Genomic DNA, 6519 nt, shown 5'->3' with positions numbered 1-6519 from the left:
TCTGTGGTCTTTTTGAGCAGATTCAGTGTACACAAAATGACACTGTGTGTATGGAGTGGGGACCAAGTGCAGTGACCTTGCTGGTAATGGAATCTGTTCTGTCCCAAATGTTTGAATGTATTGCAATCCCTTCAGAGCTGCTGTTCCCTACCACAGTTTAGCCACCTGCCTTTTGTGGCCTAAGATTTTGGGATCATCAGATCATTTTAAAATAAATAGTGTTGACCACAGTCAGTTTTATTCCTGTAACAGATTGGAGCTGCCAGAAAAATTCTCTTGCGGGTCTCAGAAATGTAGTAAAAAGAGTCAAATTTTCCCTAAATGCAAGTATTCCAGTTTAAAGCAGAGGGTAGTGGGTGATGGTACACAAGCAGTGCACACAGACATTGTAACAGTAGAAGGAAAAATGTGTATGTGGAGTAATTAACAACACCTCAAAAGTAATGAAAAAGTTTAATAAATTACAAATGTTCATCACATACATGCAAGGCAGCATGGTAAACTCAATGTTCTAGGGCAGGATTTAAATTGGTAACAGGGTATAATTAAATAGGATAAAATTAACTTCAATCTGAGGAATAGTTACGTCCCTTAGAAGATTATTTTGTTCTGCAGTTGTCAAAGCAAGTGATTTTTTTTTCCCTAGTGTTTACACCATAAAACTTAATGTGTACCATGAGTAGCATGATATTGAATCTTGGGTGAGAATTTCTTCTTCACTCATGTATTTTTTTACCAATAGGTGTTTTTAATTTATCCACTTACTTAATAGTAAAATTTAAATTTTTAAGCAAAGTTTTTTTTCTTTCGTAAAGTCTGTATATAACATTTGACTAAAGCACCTTGTATTTTGTTTCCTTATAATGCTGTGATGTGTAATGTAGTTTTTACTTTGAAAATTCCAGTAATACCTGGTGATGTGAAGTTGAGCTTAACAGCAGTGCACAGTCCTTGATCCTACAGATCCAGAGCCTTTATATAGGATAGCAAATCTTGCAGGGTTCTTCCTCCCATGGGGACAGGAGATTGTCACAGCTCTGTCAAGGTTTTCCTTCCCTGGGGACAGGGGAGACTGTTTGAGTATTTGTTTGAGTAGGTTTCCTTTCTGTGCCATTTCCCACCACCCTTGCTGTGGGAAGGAACAACTCCTCTCTTCTAGAGGAGAGGGGGGAAAGAGAACTGTCCATAAACTTAAAATCACTGAAAATAAAAGTCTTCTTGACTTTGTCTGTTGTACCTGATGTAACCTTTTCTATCCCAGCCATGTCTGCTGGGGAGGCATTTTGGCATTCTTGGATTTTTTTCAAGAAGGAGATGGGAATACCACAGTACATCTTGTCCCATCTAGTCCCCTTGTTTTATCTTTTTCTTCTGAAGGACTAATTGTTGTAGGACTAATCCAAGTAGTAAAGGGCTGTCAGTCTGAACAGTGAGGGCTAGCAATGTTTTTAGATAGAAAAAGGGTCAGTCTAGCTCTAAGAAATGGTTGTGTGTTTTGGCATACTTCAGGTTTTACTGATGTGTACAGTGCCTTAGCATCTGTGCTCTAGGCACATAAGGAAGATTTATATAATCCCTAAGGGATTCTGCCCCTTTTCTGAGTTCTCACAATTCTTAACCTGGAAGGTGAAGATTTTCTCTTGGGAAATATTGAGGAGCTCTGTTGTCATAGAACTGCAGCAGAAACACTGACAGGTGCTAAGCCCACCTATAGTCCCTGGTAGATCTGGTTCTGATGTCATTTCTGTCTCCTCAGGAAAAGTGAACAAGCACTTGAAGGAAGAGGGTGAATGATTTTTTTTTCCCAAGAAACACCACTGCACTGCAGGTTAGTTGAGATGGGGTAAGCAGCCTCACTGCATTCTCAGTCTTGGGTCCAGTCATTAAATTCCTGCAATTGTTAATTGTCAGACCCACACTTGTCACAGCTTCTTGGGTGATTTTATACACTTGTTCCTGCTGGTACAAGACAAACTGGCATTTTAGCTAGTTACCATAACACTGTTTGCAAAAGGACATTTTAATGGCTGTTGTAATCTTATGTAAGATTACAACAGTGATTAAGCTGTGTATATATAAACCCTTCTTTAGAGTCGCTGGCAGCCGATGCATTAAAACTGAACAACAGGCATATCTGGGAGGATGTGGGTGCTATGTCTGCATTTTAGATTTTTACTATTATTTTTAGCCAAACATGCTTTGAAGGAATGTATTCTTTGTGCATCTCAAAGTCCTATTCTAATGGATTAGATCTGAAACCAATTTTTTTTCATTTTCCTTTTAAATAGGCCTGAAAGTACATTGAACAACAACAAATGCCAGAAAAATGGCAAGGCAGCTGAAATGCACCCAGCAGAATAATATAATGAAATTATTTGAATTTTAGTCTGTAAATAAACCCCTATTTCATAATTACTCAGGAGTTGTCAGCATTAAAACATTATGTCTGTAATTGAAGATTGTATTTTCATATTTTTTTCTTTGAGCGGTAGTGAATTAATTTGAGTAGGAACTGTGTATGTGTGGAGTAGAGTAAAATGACATCACTTGGGACAGTACCCCTTGCTTTCTCAAAAATACAGCTTAAATACAGAACTAAATTTCTTTATATAGATGATAATATGGAATCTAAATACAAAACTGTTGCTGTTACTTTATTATTTTCAAAGTCCTAAAAATGTATTTTAGAACCAGGTTAGTGAAATAGGTAAACTACATTACAAGCTAGTCAGCTATTTAAATGTTAATTAAGATATTAAGAAAGGATTATCACCATCTTAAATGCCTCTAACTGTGTGGCAAGGTAGATTGCAAACTATCTGTGATAGAATAATTGCATATGTAGTGCTAAATTTTAGATGTAATAGTGTTAGCATTACAGCAAGAGTGAAGGCTAATCCTTTCCTGGCCGTGTTAGGAGGAGTTGCATGGCAGCTCTGTCCCGGCTGGCTCTGCTGCCTCTCCCTGCAGCTGCTCTCGGTGGGAGTGCTGGGCTCTCTCTGCCTGCTGCCAGGCAGTAATCACTGTTGAATCGTGATTCTCAGCTTCCTGGAGCAGCTCCCAGCTCACCTTCCCACTTTGGTTCCAGTTCTGTTCCCTGCTGTGGCTGCCTGTGCAGGACACCACATGTCCCATCGCCACATACGGTTTTGTGTGCCAAGCTACACTTTGTGGACTTGTCTTTTTCAGTAATTATGCTGAAGATTTTAGTCCCAGGCCAGTAAAACTGTCATTTTGGAGTCTGCTTTTTTCCTTCTGCCTTTTCCACTTGCTCACCATGGCAGCCTCCAGCCCCACTAGTGCTGCTGCAGTCCCTGTTCAGGTGCTGCTGCTGCCGTGGAGCTCAGTCTGAGCCTGCCTGGACATCAGGGGGAGGGTGTTACTGAGCAAGCCTTATTTCATGCTTCCATGCCAGTGCCACTAATCCTACATACAAATGTTCAAGCTTTCCATATAAGAAGCTGCCTTGACTTCAGTGAGATGTGTGTAGTCACATCTTTGTGTTTGCAGGACTTTGTACCCGGTAGATCAAAACAGAGCCCATATAAGTAAGGGTGTGAGTAGCCACACATGTGCTGTTAGATTTGCTTGTAATCCTATGATTTGAATTCTGAATACAGTCATTACTGAGTGCCTTTCCATTTTACTGAGATATTTCGGTTTAGTCTCCCATTTTTTATTTTTGTGTCCACCTAGATTTTCTTAATTTGATTTGTTTCCTCCATCGTGTTCAGGAAGGATATCTCCATTACCCAGTAGATGCAGCGATAGAGTCAAAAATTTAGTAGCAAAATTGCAGTCAGCATTTGCTGAGTTCGACCATCATTTTTGCTTATGAACTATTCACTTACTCCATGTTGCAGCAAAGAAGTAGCAATAATTGTTTACAAACTGCCAGATTTGAGAACTGGACCCTTATGACTGAGCATGAAAAATCAGCTGACAAGGATGTTCAAATTCAACCATGTGCTGCTACCAAGTGTTTTAAAATTCAACAGGGTTTGTAGAATTTTTTTATGCCTTCCTTAAGAATTTTGACACTGTTGAGTTCTCTTACACAACACTCGATCAAGATGATGTTGTAACCAGATACCCTGGCATATTTGTGATAGCTGTGGATAGAGGATCTAACATAACTGGTTCTGAGTGCTTTGGTTTGTTTTTCTTTTTGGTGATAGCACAGCAAAATTTTATGGGAGAGTTGAGTTTTTTTCACCTGAGTGGCCACTCAGGTCAGCCAACATGACTTTCTGTATTCTGTACATTGTACAGATTTATGTAGATCTGATGTCTATTTAATCACTGCCCAATTTAGATCTTAGACATTCCTGTTATTTGAGCGTGCATACCAGCCCTTTCAAGTGTGACCTTTCTGTTGGTATGTATCTTAGGAACAAAAGAAGAATTTCATAACGGACAGCCTTGCCATAATGAGTCACTATTTTTTAAAAACACAGCAACTATCTTAAGCAAATGTCATAATATATATTCCATGGTCAGCATCAATTTGAACAAATTAAGCTGCATTCCACACTGAAACACTGGTGTGATAATACAAGAAGACGATTGTTCTAGTTGTTTCAGTGGGTTTTTTTCACTGTTTTCTGTCCAGTCAGGCAAGTTCTCCCACATTACTTGAAAATGAAAAGTGATTAAGTTTGAAATAAATCTACCTAATTTCACAAAAATAAGCAAAACATTCAACTACTAGGAATTTTTCTCAACTACTACATTTTTCTCAGTAGAGATTTGTTGTTTAAGTGAAATGAAGTTAAGCTAGCTTATGTTTCATAATTATTTATCTGTAGACTTCCAGCTCATATTTAAGTTCATCAATTACTGATGAAATGCTGTTCCATTGCATCAGCTGAAAGCTCTGTGTACAGCCAGCTTAATACCCAGTTTTACTTTCATGACTTGTGTTGAAATAACAAATCTCATTGTGTAAAAGCCCCTGGGAACACAACCTCATAACCTCAAATTAGTCTGTCTTACCACCTTGAAATGGCTCCCCAGCATTATAAACACTTATGTGAGTTCTGCTGACCATTTAATCTTGCTAGAAAAGTGCTGGGTTACAGAAGTGCATATAAAGCATACAACTGCTAGAGCCTCTCCAGTTCAGATGAGGTTTCTGTATCAGTTAGGACACTGCAGCAGCTCTCCTGTTCTCTCCACTGGTAGTAAAACACTGTCCTCACTGCAGTTAGTAGAAACCTGTAAATTCAGTTTAATTGGGATTACAACCTGGCCCACTCCCTTTCCCATATGCTCAATGGGACCCATGGATTTGTGTACTGTGACCTCATGCAAACTTAAATCACAGAACATACGTAATGTTGCAGACATCTAGGCAAAAGTTACACTTAAATGGTGATCCTGCTGATGTGGATGGAATGGCACAGAAGGCAGTGACAGTCTGCACAATTCTCTGTTCATCTCATCAGTTCACAAGATGAGATCTTGCTCTGCCATGCAATAGCCCTCTTCATAATCCCATATGTTGCATATGAAGTTTTAATGGTGAAGAGCAACTCCAAAGAAAAGTACAAAGAGATTATGTTGGTTTATCCAATAAAAAAAAAATTATAGGAAAAGTTGTTATGTGGTATCATAAATCTGGAAAGATTAGTTATAAAATAAAGGTTTAATCTAGGAAGCTATAGCAAGATTGGTCTGTAAAGACATTCTTGATAGCTTCTACTGCTGTCAAATTCAGACACAGGCTTTCTTACTTGTTTCTTTAAAAAGCAAGCCATTTATTCCTAAAAAGAACCTCTATCAAGCAGGAGCCTGACTCATGTATTAATATGTAATACTTTTATAATGCATTTCACCTGGAAGTGCTCAAGAGTCTGATCTGGGATATCTGTTGTATATTTCTTCCACAAAGGTACTTAGTCTAGTTCTGGGTTTGTTGTTTTTTTTTTTTTTTTCCCTTGCCATGAATCAACCAAGTTGTAAATAAAATCATCCCTCATTTCCATTAAACCCAAGGCAGCAGACCTATTAGAGTAATGAAATGCGGGAACATCCCCTGCAGAACACACGTACAGGATCGTGTGATGTTACGGGATAACGTGCAGCACAGGCTCTTATATGCGTTTCCCATTCTCCTGGCTCGGGTGAACACGGTCTCACGGATTTCGCTGGCGTTACTCATAATTCACCACACGTTAAAGCAGGGCAGCAAAATAAAGGAACGTCACACAAGCTGTGCCGAATCTCGCGTCTCAGAATCTCCCCGCTCTGCTGCCGCCCCAGTCCCTGCACACACGGGACCCGCTCCACAGCCCAGCCCTGCACTCCAGACGCTGGTGCGACATTTATAGATTTCTGCCTCTAAATAAATCACGGGGTTTTTGGTTCTTTTTTTTTCCCCTCGGTGTTCCAGATAATTTCAAGGACACCGTCGGCCTGAGCCTCCCCCGGCGCCGCCCGCGAGCAGTCGGGCCCGCCGCGCACCTGCCGCCCTCGCTCGCCGCAGGCGAACCGGCTCGGGCGGGGGGAACAGCGCTC

This window comes from Haemorhous mexicanus, chromosome 13 (genome assembly GCF_027477595.1).
Source record: "Haemorhous mexicanus isolate bHaeMex1 chromosome 13, bHaeMex1.pri, whole genome shotgun sequence".
Classification (NCBI taxonomy): Eukaryota; Metazoa; Chordata; class Aves; order Passeriformes; family Fringillidae; genus Haemorhous; species Haemorhous mexicanus.
Note: the sequence above shows the minus strand (reverse complement) of the source record.